At 50.8% G+C, this 18,034-nt stretch overlaps 1 protein-coding gene across 2 annotated transcripts in view; it reads right to left on the minus strand.

Moving 5' to 3' along the window:
* Rbfox3 (RNA binding fox-1 homolog 3) overlaps positions 1 to 18,034 on the minus strand; it is a 424,564-nt gene that overhangs the window by 317,016 nt on the left and 89,514 nt on the right. For both annotated transcript variants that reach the window (XM_057775782.1, XM_057775783.1), the window contains exon 2: positions 3,790 to 3,927. The gene's annotated coding sequence lies outside the window, so the exon portion shown is untranslated. The remainder of the gene's footprint in view (positions 1 to 3,789; positions 3,928 to 18,034) is intronic.

The following is an 18,034-nucleotide window of genomic DNA, read 5'->3' on the forward strand; positions in this document are numbered from 1 at the left end:
CTATCAAGGTCACATACAAGTGACTAGAACATACGTCTGTGCTGTGCTCACTCAGATGATGGGCCACCGTGAGTCTACACTCCACTTGCCTTCACCCCACGGGAAGGACAAGACTCTCAGATATACAGCCGTACCTTAGTGTAGCACAGCCACCTTCTAAACACCCGGGGGTCAGAACACGAGTGTACTACACAAAGTAGTTCCATGTAAAGACACTTGTACCCTGAACCTCCCAGGTCCATCCTGTACACCGGCTAGGCTTTGTGCTTTTGGCTCTAATGGCCCCAAAGAGGTACCTTGCTGGGGACACAGAAGGTGAAGATGGACCGGCTGTCCTTGCCCAGGAGTAGGGTCAGGAGCTCCATCATCCAGCGACAGGACCCTAGGGCTTGCCTGAGGCCATCTGCAAAACACAGCTCCTCTGGGGCTCTTGGAAGCCACAAGCCACGATCTCAGAGTGACGAGGGCCTCTCAGCATGGCTCGGTCTCACAGGGCCATCTCAGTCAGCATGGCACAAGAGTCAGCCCAAATTTGGCTGGACATCTACCTCTGGTCCAGTTCCTAGTACGGGTTGCTACTCAAGAACAGTAGCAGTCCCATAGCAGCCCTCAGCTGACCCCAGCTTCAACTTTGACTTCCTCTGCAGAAGGCAACATCATCAGACTTGAGTTACAGGGACGTCCCTGACTCAGAGCCCTTTAGTGATGCTGTGGGTTTTAAGAGAAGAGCACCACTCCACCCCCAAGGCCCCTGGCCTCGGCCCAGGGCACTGAATCTCATGTCTACTTCATACACTCCACACTCAGCCACACAGCCCTGCGTACCCATCTTTTAGATGCTTCAGCTCATCCCTACTTGGGGGACCTGACACCACGTGCCCCATCTGGAAGGTTCTCGCGCCCTTGCTTTACCACACCACCCTGTCCTGCATCCCCCATTGTTGGTAAGCTCAGCCTACTTCCTTTGTCCCCCGGTGATATAGATATGAATAATTTGTATTGGTATAGATTTTAAGGTCAATTTTGTTATATGTATATGTATTTTTAATCTTGATTAAGGTATTGTGATTGTATAGTTCATTTAAAAATGTAATGAATATAGGTTGTTAATGGATAATCATCGATAATTGTCAAGCTTTTAGTCATGTTAGTTAGATTTTTTAGATGTGTATAGATATATTTCAGCTAGATAGGCATTTTTCATATCTTTTAAAGACTGTAGAATATGGCATTTAAATGTTTTAATAACTTAGGGCTTTTCATGACAATGAGACATGTCTGCTCCTGGCAGCACCAATCTACTTCAAGAGGATTATGGGCATCGAAGAGGCTCCTTATGGAGTTTGATAGCCATTTGGGCGTGAAACTGCTCATGCCTGGACTGTTGCATAAACTGCACACAAAGAACTCGCAGAAAAAGGACTGCTGAACTTGCCTAAAGGTGAGATGGTCTTTCGGGGTTCCTGACTCATGAAAGAGTCTGCGAGACATTCTGCAGGACACAACAAAAAGTGACTGAACTGTCTTTGGAATTTCCTGCTTGATGAAAATGTCTGCTGGATACTATGGGCCTGAAGGCTGAAGATGGATGCCCCAACGGTACAAAAGAACTTTGGGTGACTGTCAGGCAGTGAGATGTCTCTGTCATTTCTAGAACTTTGGATTTCTTGTTTGCTTAGGTAATATTATATCCTTCTGGAGTCTTTGATGGAGTTGAAGAATGGTTAGTTATAGTTTTCCTTAATTATGATAAAAGATAAAATAGATATAAATATTGTAACTGTAATTCTTGCTTGATAACTATTTTGTTATATGTAATCTTACTATGTTAAAGTGAAAGCCATTTTTTGTTTAAACAGAAAAAGGGGAAATGATGGAGGTGGGTCATCTTTCTATCTGTTGTTTCATTGGTTAAGTAATAAAAAAACTGCCTTGGCCCCTTTAATAGGACAGAAAATTAGGTAGGCGGAGTAAACAGAACAGAATGCTGGGAGAAAGAAGCTGAGTCAGGAGTCGCCATGATTCTCCCACTCCAGACAGATGCAGGTTAAGATCCTCCCTGGTAAGCCAGCTCGTGGGGCTACACAGAATATTAGAAATGGGTTAGATCGATATGTAAGAGCTAACCAATAAGAGGCTGGAACTAATGGGCCAGGCAGTGTTCAAAAGAATACAGTTTCCATGTAATTATTTCGGGGCATAAGTAAGCCATGCGGGCGGCCGGGTGCCGGGGACGCAGCCCCGCCGCTCATATTACAACACCCCGGGGCCTTTTTGTTCCCCGACATTGCTTGCTCTCCACCTCCCACCAGATTGTGAACTCTGTGAGGACTTTCTTCTGTATCTCCAGAGTCCGAAATAGGGCTGGGCTCATCAGGGCTGCTCGTACATAGGCACACCTCAATGCACAACAGAATGCACCCTGATAAACTATTACCCAGTGAGAAATGCGAAGACATCTTTACCATGCCTGACCTCATAAGTATCCTCACGTCCACGCAACCCACTGTCACTCTTTCCCCTGGTGACAACACAGTTGATCAGAATTGCAACTGTCCTGTGTCAACTTGTCACAGCCCCTAGCCCAGGAGAAGATCAAAACTCAAAAGCTCGAGCACAGTGTCTATGGAGGGCTCATCCCTTTTATACACAGTGTATACATTGTCACATGATCAAAGGGCAGGCTACATTGCTGCGTGAGGAACACAGAGCAGTCTGTGGACCAGGGAGCCTGGTGGAAGAAGAAAACCCAGGGAAGGGACCTTCAGTCACTCATGAGGGGACAGTAAGCATGCCCCTGGAGAGCCCTCAACAACATACGTAATTCTTTCCTACAGACTTTTGCAATGGGCTCTGGGAAAGCCACCTACTGCCCTATGTCTGGTTGCCACTATACCTGGGCACCACAAAGGCAATCACTGGGGAGCAGAGAGATGGTGCATTAGGCAAAGGTGTTTGCCACCAAGCTCTGACCTGAGCTCCCTCCTCAGAACCCACATGGTGGGGTTGGCCTGCAAGCTGACCTCTGACCTTCACACAGCTTGAGGTGTTTCCTAGCTGGTGAACATGCAGGTGGACCAGGAGGATGGGGCTCCCTAACGCCTCAGGGAGAAAGCATCACTACGTGGTACCCGGAGTTCTTATAGCCCTCGCCCCTGAGTGCCATTTATATAAAACTAAAATCATATATGAAGCATTTTCTTGGGGTCTACAAACAGGCCTCGGGGCCTATCAAAACTGAAGCGCTGTGGGTCTTTGGGGGGATGCACAGGTGTCCCTGAGCCCTGTACCAGCGTGGAAAATAAGTGAAGTTGTGGATTGTGTCTGAAGCCAGCAAGTGTGACGCTGACCCCGGTGGCTCATGTCAGAAGGGACCTGTTGCCCACCCTGGGGCAACTGCATCCCCTCACCAGTAAGACAGGTTTGCAGCTGCTCATAGGACTTCAGGGCAACCTAGGCATTACGTTGGAGGATCAGATCCTGACCTTGTCCACTGGGGCACTTCATGATGACAACTGGCAGCAGACCACACAGTCTGACGACTCTCCTTCCCAAAGCCACGCTGATGGTGGAGAGCAAAGTCAACCCCGCACTTCCCTGGGGAACGTTGACTCTTCTTGACTTAACCAACCCACAGAATCCTGCAGATGCAATGAACCGCAAATGTACGCACAGGATGCCCTGCCACGGCCCCAAACCTTACGGAAGGTGAAGTGACCGTATTAAAGTGTTTCTTACTGCAAACTCAAGCACCGCCAAGGCAGGAGCAGGTGAGTAGCATGGCCTTACCTGTTGGAGTGCTATCCCCTTTACTGTCACGGGGCGGTGGGGACACCAAGGACCCGAAGAAGCTTCCTCAGGGTGAGGAGTACCCAGACAGAGCAGGGTCACAAGAGATGGTTAGGTTCTCCCAGGTAGCTTTTCAACCTGAAGGGAAAGAAAAAAATGAGAGACAAAAATAAATACCCTGCCTCTGACGTACTCACTTCCCCTTAATATAAAATAAACACTGGCATTAAACCAAAGAGAAGGGGGCAGCAGCCAAGAGCGTGTCACCAGGGATCAGAGTCCCCCTCACCCCTCCACTGAGGGCTTAGTCTCTGACTGCCTCAGGGAGGAGCTGACTGTCCCCAGGAGGACACATCATTAGCACCACAGTGCCGGGCACCAGGCTCAGTCTTTCTGCCATCTGCCTGGTCTATTGCCCTCTCAGCATTCTGGTGCCCACTTCCTCTGATTCCCCAGTCCCCTTGTGGCTTATCTCCCACCAAGTTGTTCCCCACCTTCTCCCCTCTCCCCTTCTAGCCTCATTTCCAGGCCCCTCCATCTAACCTGTCACATACAGACACCTCGTGCCCCTCTTTCAGTGGGGCTGGTCAGATGGCGCCCCCCACTCGAGCCACACCCCTCCAGGACAGTCAGTTGGAAGAAATACCCAACACTGCTTTAGTGACCATGGCAAAACTCAGCCTGTAGGAGCTCCAGGCTCCCAGGACTTGAAGTGCTAACAAATAAGACCAGATGACAGATACAGCACAAAGGCCCCGCCCCTCGCGTGGCTACACATGCAGTCACAGGTGGTAGCATGGTGAATCTTCCAATGCCTATAGGACCCTTGAGATATGGAACCTCTCCTGCCACACTCCCTCCAGACTATCCCTCCCAAGGCCCATGCCACACTGTGTCCACTGCCATGTGGAGTGCATCTCCATTCATACATGCATAGCTTTCTCCCCACTCCGATCCCAGAGACTCAACATGTGGCATTTCCCCAGAAAAACCATCTAGGAACAGAGCCCTCGATAAAAATCTTCACCATCTCACCGTTGCCCCCAGTCACGCCCTGCCCACAAAAAGACCCAGGCTGTTTTGGTTTCTTTGATCTAAGCTGAGTGGGAGATAATTTAGCAGCCTGTCCTCCACCGTGGAGGCACGTTTTCTTCACTGCAGTGTGAAGCACCATCCATCACCCACTGCACAGAACAGCACGGGACAGAGGCTGCAGGCCTGAAGCCCCTGCCACACCCCACTGTTCCCTGCACAGACATGGATCCCCACCTATGGGATTGCTAGTCTTATACTCCACTCTGACAATCCCCACCACAGTGTCAGAGGGGTGCGGCAAGGTGAGAAGGGAGCCAGGCCAGGACTGGCTGAGATAGAAGAGATGGGTTGGGTACCTAGGGTCCCCAGGGCCCCAGAATCAAGGCCACAGTCCTGCTGCTCCTACTTTTGGTAGCAACAGGGTCTCACCTGTGGGGGGCAGAACTGAGTCTTCCTCGCCCTCGGAAGCAGTTACTATGTCCCGTGTGTGCTGAGTGTGCCCCACTGTGTGCAGTACCAGGCCCTAAATCTGGGTCGGGCAAGTTGATAATCGAGCTGAGGAATACACAAGGCATGATCATTGCTGACCCACAAAGGGTGGTCTGCTAGCAGCTGCAGGGAGGGTGAGGAGGGAACTCTAAGTTCCCACGGTGCCCCCTGCATACACATGTGCATGTATAAATACACACGTGCACGCAAACGCACACACACAAAACACACACACATGAGTACAGGCTGTACCTTTGACTCCAGGAACCCAAAGTCATTGAAGTATGAAGAGTCACAGAAGAGTTATAGCTGGCCACTGTTGGCAAAGAAAATGACGTCCCCTCCACATTTTACATGGTAAGAGAAGACCGCCATATCCCTAGACTTTGTAACACAAACAAATTCCTGTGGAGAAAGGCCCAGCCTCAAAGCCTACACACATTTTCCCCGAAAAGAGTTTACACATGGCCTTGAGGACCCAAGGGCAGACTGGGATATCACTAATTCTTTATAAATTAAAAGTTCACCTGAGGAAATGGCTTTATTTATAGGATTCAAGATGAAAGGAAGGAAGGGCATGGAGGGGGAGATGGAGGTGGGGCACCAGAGAGGGACTTTTTCACTCCGGAGGTGGAGGCGGGAGGACTGAGAATCCAAGGTCATCCATGTCTGCAGAGCAAGTACGAGGCCAGCCTGGGCTACATCACACACACAAACACACACACACACACGCACGCGCGCACACACGCACACACACACAGTACGACACACAGACTAAGGGCTAACGGGAGAGTTTAAAATGACTCTCAAGCCCAGAAAGCGCAACTCACTGTGCCTCTAACCAGGAGGAAAACAAGATACAGTGTGCCGCATTTCAGTAGTAAAAATTACAGGGAATATACAATATTCTGAGAAAATGAGCCTCCTCCTCCTCCCATTTTAAAACCGCTCTTGCAAAACCGGCTTCACCCTTCACTCCCCTCGCGCCTTATGAATCCTGTCTCCGGGTTTATTATTCTGGCATCTGGGAGTCTGACAGCCACCGTGGCTACACTTCTTTTTTTAATGCCAGCCTGTTTTAATAATACAGTGTACCTTTTGGTTTGGAGAAATGTGACATTATTTCAGGCACCCAGCGGCAATGGGAAGGGCCTTATGTAATTTATGTGTTCTCCGTGCTGTGTTTAACACTCCCAGAGCGGAGGCTGTAATTTGGGAAGCGATTCTCCCCAAGGTCAGGGGAACAGTTGAGGAGAGAAGGCTGGTGGCTGTCTGACCTGAGTTCAGCCTGCGAGCCCAGGCGCTCCTATCTGTGAAGCTGGGCCCAGGCGCAGGAAGACTCTGCACCTCAACTCATAAATGCCCCCCCAAAATACCCCAGGCCAGTTACAGCCAAGTCACCGGGTTTCTGGGTTTAAGCGTTTTGTTTTTTGTTTTTATTGTTGTTGATTTAATGAAGTAGAGATGCTAGGGGCACAGTCAGAGTGTTTGGGGGCATTTCTGTCTCCCATCACCAAAGCAGCCCAGATGTTCACCTTTTAAATTAATTTATCTTTTTATTTCATGTGGGGGATGGAGGGGACTATGGGTATACACATGTGAAAAGGTGTGTGCTTATGTACATGTGTGTGTGTGTGTGTGCGCGTGTGCGTGTGTGTTCATGTGTGCCAGAAGTTGATGGCAGGTGTCTGTCTCACACAGTCTCCATTATTTTCTCAGGCAGGTTCTCTTGTTGAGCCTGGAGTTCACCACTTAGGATAAACTGACTGGCCTGTGAGTCCTAGGGGTCTGTCTCCCTACCTATCCAGGGCTGGGGTTACAGGCAATTATCACTACGGCTAACTTTCTATGTGGGTGCTGGGCATCTAGAAGCAGTTCCTCATGCCATTGCCAACTGCACCATCCCACCAGTCCCCCAGGTCCCTGTTTTGCAATGACCAGATGCCTGGTGTAGCAGACTGGGCATGCCTAAGGAATGCCGAGGAAACCATGATCATCTGGCGCCCATGTCCTGACCCTTCTGGAAAGCACCACTGTGAGTTCCTCCTATGCTGGGGATGAAGGAACGCCACAGGGACATGTCCCCAAGAAGCTTACAGTAGAGACACAACAGCCAGCTGCCCCAGTGGAGGTGGACAAGCCTTGAGAAGGTGGAATATTCCTTTGCACCATGTCACACCTAGGGCCTGGCACACGGCAAGTGCTATATCAAGACATTTGAGCAACTGGAGGAAGAAAATGTCAATGAGAGAGACAGGGAACCCACCCCACTCATGGGGGAGGGTGTTCTGGCTTCCCAAATTGAGCTGGTAACAGACCCTAGAGGGGGAAGGGGAGAATAAGGAGAAAGAGGGGAGGAGGAGGAATGGGGAGGAGAGGAGGATGAGAAGGGGGAGAAGGAAAAGGGGGAATGGGAGGAGGGGGAGGAGAGGGAGGAGAAGGGGGAAGAGGAGGGAGGCAGACTAGAGAAAGAGACAGCAGGTGCTAACTGGAGACAGCTGCAGGGAAATGTCTTTCTGGGAATATAGAGATGGAGCAACGTCGCCATGGGACAGACCCGAGGTGGGACTGCCCGTGACAGGCTGGTAATCAGATCATGATGCGCTTTGAATGCCACACCAAGGACTTCATGAAGTCATTGGAGAATTTTTAAGTGGGAAGTTATGCAGATTCGTGTCTTAGAAGTGTGTTCTGGTGTCCAGGCGGACCCTGTAGATGTGCGAAAACAAGACAGGAATCTCAATCGACAGCTACAGACGATGAAATGAGACGTGCAGGCTTGATGAAGGGCAAGGTGGAAACCAGGGGATATGGCCAGCAGTGTTCAGAAGCCAGTATCACACATGATGGCGACAACAGGAATATAAGCTGCTCCATAGCTTCTCAGTAGAAGCTGAGAAGTGCCCATTTGGGTACCCCTTTCCAAAGGAGGGGGGCTCATGACATGAGGGAAAGCTACCTTGGGAAGGGTTCATTGTGCAATAATTTTTTTTTCCCCAAAGACAGCCTTCCATGTTGGAGTTCTAAGCATGAACTAAGAGAGATGGAACTCACTCTGCAGGGAAGCTCCTTACGCTCAGGAAGCAAAGAGTTCAATAACTTCAGGAAGTCCCTGAAACCAACCAGATTTACAAGGTCCCTCCCCAAGCATACCAGTAAGGCCTGCCTCTGCACCCAACACACACTCATACCAGCTGAGCCGCCTTCTAGAAAGAGCAGAGCTCAGAGCTCAGCTGAGTTAGCTGCAAAAGACTCAGACCACATAAACTGCCAGAAGGAGATGCCCCAGACTGCTGAGCTGCCCTCGGGCTGTGCAGTGTGGGGCCAGTCTCCAGCTTTCCTGGACTGCCTGTCACTCATGTTGGGGTGGCTTTGGTGATGCAGCTGTCTTCGAGTCAATCCCTGCAAGTCACTGCAGTCCAACTCATTGGTTTACCAAGTTGGTCTTGGTGATATCCATATTTTGGTCTGGCCTTGGGTCCCTAGCAGGGGCAGGCAGACATTTGTACAGGTCTCCTTAGAAACAGCACACCATCTCAGGGCTCCAGTGAAACCGCTGTTATCTTTATTCCCTTTCCTATGCTATAAATAGCATATACCCAGCACTAAGAGGGCTGAGGCAGGAAGATAGTACACTCCAGGCCAATCTGGTTGCATAGAAATCCTGGGTTTTGGTTTAAAAGTTAACATATTCCAAGGCTGTGATACTGTTCACACTGGAACAGCCTCTGAAGCAACCACAGAGGGAGCTGCCAGTGGTTGGGCACAAAGGCCTAAGACTTGCCTGCTTCAGGGACCGTAATAACCATCCTCCAGGACAGCTCCTGTGATCCCATCCCCTCTCCACCTTTGTCCCCCGCCTACCAGCTGGGTCATCGGTGTGAATGAAAGATACAATAGGCAAGGCACATACAAGTTCAGGTCACCAAAGAGAGCATGGCACCTTTCTTGCTGTCACCATGTCACAGGGACCTTTAGAAGCTCTTCTGAGAGACCGCACGAACAGGAGGAGGCTGGGAGTCCATTGCTGTGAACAGTATAGGAAGCAGCGCTTTAATCCCAGGCTGGCCGCAGCACCTACAGCCCAGCCCACTGGCAATCTGAAACCTTTGAAATACCTTGAGCTTTTTTCGTTAAAGCACAAGCTAAGCTAAGCTGCTTTTGCAGGTTCTGGGAGCCCAGGAACTGAAAGCCAGTTAATTGCGGTTGTCTGAAGCCATTGCATTAACAGAGTGAGAGTTAACTAACAAGAATTTATAGAAAGCATAAAAGCTACCTGAAGCTGCAGAGGTGCTCATAGCAGACAGAAAGAAGGTAGGGGGAGTGGAGATGACAGAGGTGATGTGGGTTCACAGCTGGGTTTTTCCAGGAGTTGGTAGGAAAGTCTTGCACAGAGGAACGGGGGCCTTTGAGGAAGGAGAACAAAACAGAGGAACTCACTCGGAATCTCAGGATAAGGGTGTTTCCAGAGGAAAAAGCAATGGCCAGGCACCCTCTCACCTCCTTGATTGGCTGCTGGCCCCTTCTCATCTCTCAGACTTTTCTATAGGGGGCTCCCCTAACAACCTGAGGCAAAGCTTTCTTGCTCACTGTTGCTGTGTTCCAGTGCGCTGCACCCCTCCACCCAGATCTGCTAAGGCTGCAAACCCAGTGCCTGGAAAAGTCTAGGTTCTCAGTGCTGTGGCATAGATAGACGGACCAATGGGTTGATGGATCAGAGGATGGGTGGGCGGACAGTGAGTAGATCGACGGTGAGTAGTATATCAATAGATGGGTGGATTGATCAATAGATGGGTGGATTGATCAATAGATGGGTGGGTGTATCAAATAATCATTCGTTCAAAAGGACGAATAGATAGATCAATGGTTCGATGTATAGATGGATGAATAGACAGATTGATGGGTGAGTGGATCAATAATCATTCGTTCAAAAAGACGAATAGATAGATCAATGGTTCGATGTATAGATGGATGAATAGACAGATTGATGGGTGAGTGGATCAATTGATCTTTGGATTGATGGAAAGATCCAAATCCTGAACTTCACCTAGTGGCCCAGGTCAATTTGGTGGATAAGCCATTTCTTTCCTGGACCATACTATACACACATACACACACACACACACACACACACACACACACACACACACGCATGCGCGCGCGCGCGCGCAAGAGAGAGAGAGAGAGAGAGAGAGAGAAGGGGGGGACGGAGAGAGAGAGATACACACATGGACACACATGGAGATAGATACACACACTGACACACAGACACATATAGATAAGATATAAGCGCTCAACACACTCCAACACACACACACGTGCTCTCTCTCTCTCTCTCTCTCTCTCTCTCTCACACACACACACACACACACACACACTGGTGCTCTTTGCTGTAAAGAGAAGCTCAGCTGGGATGGCAGAGGATGTAGGAAGAGAGAGAAAACCCTGAGGTCGATCCTGACAGGCTCCTGCACCGTGCTAAAAACAGGCAAGAATCTGCAGGAAACCCAGGCAACACCCCCCCCCCCGCCACCGCCTTTAGGAATTCAGCACACACAGGCAGCCTGTGCAACTGCACCAGGCAGCAGGAGCTAAGAGTGCACCTGTGTGGCCCTGCAGCAGTGCAGGATCAGGTGGGGATGCAGGCAGCCAATGAACACGTAGGGCATCTATCCACAGAGTAAGGTCTAGGGGCCAGCGGGTCCTGCCTGCCGGTAGGGTCCCAGAATAATGTACACTTAAGAGCGGACCTCTCCACCGCACAGGTTGGATGACCTTCCCCTGCTGCTGTCACCGGCACAGCGTGTGGGCTAGGCTGGTGAATGCGGTCTCAGAACACACACAGGTTTGGTAGACACGTGAGGAAGGGGCTAGGTAAAGTGAACAGCTTGCTGAATAAATTAACATCAGAAGTGTAAGGGAGGTCATCCAGCAGGCCTCGGCGCCAGACAGGGGATCACCTCCATACAGAGCCCCAGCCGGAAGGCCCAAAAGGCCCATGAAGGAGCAAGCTCCACTCTTTCTATGGGAAGCCATCTTGGCCAGAAACAGGATCAAAGACTAGCTATAGACACCTAGAGAAGGATCATGGACACACCAGACAGACATACACAGGGGCCTATTCAGGTGCCCGGCTGAGCAGGAAGTCGGTGCCTGAGGACAGGGCAGGAAGATAGGCTGGAAGTGGGGAGGTCCACTCTGTTTCCCTGAGGTAACCACCTGTGAGCATTGTTATGCTAAGACTTTGAGGGTGCCATACTCTAACCCTCATGCTTGGCTCCCAGCACCACATGCTTCCTGTGCCTACCCAGGGGTCGCAGCACCGGCCTGGTTTTCCATCAAGCTCTGTCCCCTCCTCTACAGCTTTAGGACTAGAGATGAGGGACCTACTTGGTCTTTTTCTTGCGGGCAGAAGTGAGGCACAGGACACAGGAGGGTGGCGGTCACAGGCCAAGAGAGAGATGCAGAGAGTCTGGGTACAGCAACAGGAGATGGAGGAAGATGATGGGGAACCCTGGGGAGATGAGTAAGGGGCACCTCCTCCTTGTCAAGCTTGGGGTAGGAGGATAAGAGCAACAAGGTATCGGGGAGAGGATGCAAGAGGGCATAGGAAGAGTGGGATTTGGAGTGTAGAAAGGTGAGAGGGGGTGCAGGAGTAGGGGTACCCAGGAGTGAAGGTGCAAGGAGATCAAAAGGATAGGGTGGGAGAGAAGATGGGCAATGAGGCATGGCATGAGCACAAAAGGAGAGTATCCTGCAAAATGTGTGGAGAGCTGGGGTTGGAGGCATGAGGGCAGGGGGTATCCAACCTACAGAACCCCACCCCCACCCCAGGGAGAGGCAGGAGTGCTGGGTTGGAGGCATGGGGCAGGGGTATCCAACCTACAGAGCCCCCCCAAGGGAAAGGTGGATTATGGGGACCCCATAGTCAGGGAGAATAGAAGTATGTTTCTTCTCTGACTGTGGGTAGATTATAGCATATTGGGACACTAAACAGGCTTCTCTGCGATATCATAAATGGAAGATATGGCCACCGTAACAGATTCTGAATGCTTGAAAAAAAAAACAAATAGAAATCACAGTAGGTTCAATGGTGTCACCAGGGCTGGTGACAGATGAGAAGGGCCCCAGGGACTTCAAAGTGGAGTCATAAAAGCCAGTGGACCAGCCACAAACTCTTCCGAGAGGGATAGGCATGAAGGTCTTCTTTTTGCCTGGAGTTCCCCAGCTGCCCTGGAGCACCCCCCACCCCGCTCCACCCCTGACTTCTGCCTGTGGCCTGACTGCATCCCCTGGAGGAATTTCTCAACTGAGAGCCCCACTGGCTTCTCCACACGGGAAGTTCCAGCATTAGGGAACTAGCTCAAGACAGTAGTGTGCTTTAAGAATCACTGCAAGAGACACGGTGACATTTGTAATGCACAGTTCCAGAAGAATTCCCAGGCAGCCCTGCTCTGCTCTGCCCTGGCGGAATACTAGTCCCCAGGAGGAAGCTGCCCAGGTCCCTGTGTAGACACCTCACAGTCCCCCCAGCCCCTATGGGAGTGGAAGGGACCAGGACTGCCGCCAAGGGGGCCTAGGAGACAGGGGCAGCCTGCAGGAAGATCTTGGGGCAGCATCTGTCATTCAACCCTCGCAGAGAATGACCTTTCCCTTGACTCCTGGGCACAGTGGTGCTGCTACTGAGCCACGCAAGCATTGTCTTCAGTGTCACCAGATTGTCAAACAAGTGTTGAAGGCCTGCCTATCTCCTGCACATTTGGGAGCTTTGAAGACAGCGTCCCCCACGTGGAAAGACAAGGACGTCTTCCCAGGCGACTTGGGTATGCCAGTGCGAGGGAGGACCTGGGTCCATGAACTTCCACAGCCCTGAGACTGTTGAGCCTCCTGATGGAGGAGTTGAACCTGGGACTTGATCCGTTCCTCTAGGGAAAGTGCTCATCTATAGCTGTGTGCAGCATGCTGTGTGTGATTGGGCTGAGAGGTGTGGCCCACGGGAAAGTCCACCAGGCCACCTTTAGCCTGTGTCTTTGCTCATCAACTCCTGCATCAAGGAGAGAGGGAGGCAACACGGAGACCCAGGACAGCACACTCATCCTGCTTCACCTTGCTGTGAGCCTAAGTCTGGCTTTGCCGCGTTAGCGCCAGCATCAGGCACAGGGCTAAAGGTAAAGCGCACATAGGGCTGGGATGTTGACAGGGTCTCCCTGATGTGTCCACAAGGTACCCCTGTACCCTTCTGCTTCTGGAGCACAACAACCTCCCCAGCAGTCACCAAGAAACACCTGGAGTCTGCCCAAGACATTCCCGGGTGTGGGGAGCAGAAAGCAGACCTGCAGAAACTCTCTCTGGCAGTGATGAGGCCCTGGTCTTCCATGGCTTTCACAGGACCACAGATGCCTGGCAGGAGGCTGGGATAATAGAGCAGGCAGGAGCAGGCAGGTGAGTGTTTGTCAGGGGGCTCTGTCTACTGCAGTCTTATCCATCAGACGTGAAGCATAGGTCACAGACCAGCAAGGAAGGGACCTTGTTGTCATGGTTCAGATGAATTCCGAGCCTGTGTACTCTTCCACTCTGCCACCTGGAAGATTCGGCCCTGACATCTGCCTTCCTAGAACTCATTTTCCTTTTGAGCTCCTCCGGGGGACAGTCTTAGAGTCCAGCATATGAATCTGGGGTCATGGAATTTTCCATGGTGGAAGGAACCTCTGAGGGTCAAAGCAGCTCGATGAAGCTGGGAGCACACATCAAAAGGCCAGCAGGGCACAGGGTCCTGGAGAGATGGCTCAGAGTGTGTATTGCTCTGACAGAGTTCAGCTCCCAGCACCCACACCAGATGTCTCCAGCACCCACAAAGGGATCTCTCTGATAACCTCTGACCTCTGAGCACCTGCACTCATGCACATAACCCCATACAGATAAACATGCATACACATAATTGAAAATAAATCTTTACAAAAAAGATGAAGCTGAATTACCAGAGATATTGATCTCCCCGTTTGTCTACCAACCCAATTCATTTACTCACCTGTCCATCCACTAACTACACTTCTGCCCATCCATTCACTCACCTATACACCTATATTCCCGTTCACTCTTGTCTCTCTGCCTACTTTCCACCCATCCTGTCACTTCCCTGTTCATCTGTTCACCCATCTATTTACCTGTATATCCAGCCACCCATTCACCCACCCACCGGCCCATCCGCTCATCTCTCCCTCTGTTTATCCATTCACGAATCTGTTCAACCATCTACCCATCCATCCACATACATATCTGCACATCCACCTGTCCACTGCCCACCATCTATACACCCACCCTTCCAACTATATATTTACCCATCCAGCCAGCCACTCACCAATCACTTATCTGTTTCACCCACTCACCTATCCCTCCAACGGCCTATTTACCCAACCATCTATCCATCCATCTACTTATCTAGGTGCACACATACCAGCTACTACACCTCCAGCTACTAACCCCATACACCTTTTTATCTATCTACCTATCCATTCATTAATGAATTAACCCCAGTAAAATGGCCCAGACGGGTAGGAGCTAGAGGCAAGTGCTCCCAAGATCAAAAAACAAGGAATCCATACTTCTTGTCTTGTGTTAGACAAACTGCAATCACAGTCTTAGTCCCACTACCACTATCCCTGCTTACTTGTCTCTCAGCTTCAGATTGCTTGCCTCTAAGGTAGGGTCATAATTTCATCATTGGATTACTAAGAGAAACAAGATCGTGTATATGGAATACTCAGTTTAGTGACTGGTCCATGATTAACACTCAATATGCATAGTGAGCAGCATCTCCATCGTGAAGGTCATCCCCGCCACCACCATCACCTTGTCATCAGAATTGGCCTGCCATCCACAGCACTGTGGGAATCCACATTAGCAGTACTCTGATCCCTCCACCATCGTGCCCTCTGTGGTCCTGTTTGCAAGGTTTCCCCCCAAAGAGTCGAGTTTCTTTTTCTTTCCTGTGAGAATCTGGGCTCAACTGTATGAAATTTTTGGCTAATAAGGTGGGAGAGATGCAGAAGCATCCCAACCCTGGACAGAGGTAGCCTTATGTGTCGTATGTGTTTCCGGTTGTTCATTGTCTTGCGTACAGAGGACAACAACATAGCTATATCCTGCCCAATGTAGAGCCACCCAGCAGACCTATAGATCTACAGAGAGTTTGCCAAGGTCAACTTACCCCAAGTGACCCACAGACCTGTGAGTACTGATCTTGTAGGGAATTCCTATCTAGAATCCATAAAGAACTCAAAATATCAAACACCAAAACAAAACAAATCGCCCAATCAATGCATGAACAAACCTCTCAGAAGTACGAATGGCTAAGAAGTATATGAAAAAAAAAATGTCCGGTATCCTGAGCCATCGGGGAGATGCAAGTCAAACGGCACTGAGGTTCTCTCCCAGCTCAGTTCAATGGCTCTCAGCATGGAAACAAAGACAACACACTGGAGAGAACATGGGGCGGGGGACTCTTCCGTGCTGCAGCTGGGAACCTAAGCCAGCCTGCCAGAGGCTGCCTAAGCAAGCAGTGTGGAGGTTACTAGAAATACATAAACAAACAGCCTAAAAATAGAACCACCATGAGACACACCTATACTGCTCCTGGGTCTATGTCCCAGGACACTCAGTGTTCCACAGAGCCATCTGCACACTCGTGTTCACTAAGGCCAAGACGAGAAAACCACCTCAGTGCCCACAGCAGGTGAGTGGGTAAAGAAAACACACACATACACACAGTCAGATTTCGTTCTGTTAAAAAAAAAAAAAAAGAAGGAGGAGGAGGAGGAGAAGAAGGAGGAGGTGGAGGAGGGAGGGAAGGAGGAAGGGAGGGAAAGAAGGCTGGGAGGGAGGGAGGGAAGGAGGAAGGGAGGGAGGGGCAATTATTTTCTTTTCAGGAAAATAGCTGGAAGTGGAAACCAACACTTACACCAAATAAACCAGATTCAGAAAGACAAATTCCCAATGTTTACTTTCACACGCAGACTCTAGATATTAACATGAATAGGATGAGAACTTGGAATGGAGGGCGGCTGTGGGGAGGAAGGGAACCAGCAGGAGGGGCCAGAGGGACTGGAAAGGGTAACCCAAGCAAAGTATGCGCTAACCGTTCATGAAAATGCTGTAAAAAAATTTTTTTTAAAACAAACTATGTCAGCTGTGTGTCCATATCTGACCTCCCATCTCCCTCGGCTTCCTGTAGCCCCTTCGCTGCCCCCAACATCAAAGGTGTCCCATAGCTCCAAGCTCTGCCCCCCTTAGAAAGCCTGAAAAGGAAAGCGTTCTGCCAGCAGATTCCGCTGAGCTCCATGCCCCTGCCTGCAACCCTGAGCAGTCATAGTGGGGAAGAAGAACCACCCTGGAGGGAAGCCTGGAGATGCAGGCTTGGGCGCTCATTGGGACCCCTGTACCAGCTCTCTACTCCACCCACTCACTGACTTCTAATTCTAGGAACCCAGTTGTCAACAGCTCTGGGGAGGGGCTGTGGGGTGAGAGCGAGCTGAGCAGCTCTGCATGGATTGCTGCTAGGAGGGGATTGGGCCTCTGAGGAGGGCGCTGCTGCAGTGCCCTGTGGGTCCATTAGGGATTCCGTGCAGCGGCTCGCAGTAAATCACTTCCCATTCAGTCCCACTGCTGAGGGGCTCGAAGGTCGATTTTCCATGGTTATGACAACAAAAACGAAAATTGGGTCAAACTTGAAAGGTATTATCTTCCTCCGAGCTGCTAAATGCGCGAGAGTAATGAGGTTGGTTAAGCAATCCACCCTGGCATCGCCCCCACCCCAGCCCCCGCCCCCGCACCACTCTGCAAACAGGCGGGCCAGGTAAAAGAAGGTGGGCGCACGCCGCCCTGCCACGCCTCCCACCTGCCCTGTTGAAGGGCCTGTGCTCTTAGTCTTCTGCCACCAGAAGGCTCTCTGGCTGCAGAGGCAGATACCTTCTAGACCAAGGCTCCGGGACACCAGTCCCTGGCAGGGCCAGTCTTGCTCTCAGTGGTACCTTTCCAGTCTCCTCCTTGTCACAAGCTAGATCCTGGAGGACCTGAGGCATTATGGGTAACCTGCTGAGAGGCCCACCTGCCAAGGAGTCCTAGGCTTCGCCTTTGGCAGGCCCTGTGCAACCACCGGATTTGCCAAGTCCTGCTGCTTCCTGACCAAGTACCCGCCACTGTACTGTGGGCACAAAGTCTGCCAACAGACTTCGAATCGGACCCAGGCTACACAGCGTTTACAAAGTGACCCATCCTAGTCCTTGGAGTTAATCTCCGGAACTACGTTGCCTTCATCACTAGAAGAAGGGACACGAGGAGAGTGAGATACGCTCTCAGAGATTGTTCTATTGTGTGTGTGTGTTGTAGGAGGGGTGTTAGACAGGGTCTCAGTACCCTCATTCTTGACCTCACTCCTGTCTTCACATCTTGCTCGCTGGGATTGCAGGTGTGACCATGGCTGGTGGTGCCTGCCCCCTGTGGTCAAGACACATTCTGCATCAACCAACTGTGGGCAGGAAGGTATGGGCATAGTCTGGGGCCACAGCCTGATTCACAGGTCGGTAGCCAAGAAGCAGGTCCCTGCGGGCCCTGAGATGAGCCTCTCCCTCCGTGTTCACTTCCCCAAGCTAGGCTTGATGCTAGATGGAATGGGCTGAGCTGAAAGGAAAACCCCAGCAGCCCTGCTGGCTACTCCAGTATGCTC

The sequence above is a fragment of the Chionomys nivalis genome, chromosome 7, assembly GCF_950005125.1.
Source record: "Chionomys nivalis chromosome 7, mChiNiv1.1, whole genome shotgun sequence".
Classification (NCBI taxonomy): Eukaryota; Metazoa; Chordata; class Mammalia; order Rodentia; family Cricetidae; genus Chionomys; species Chionomys nivalis.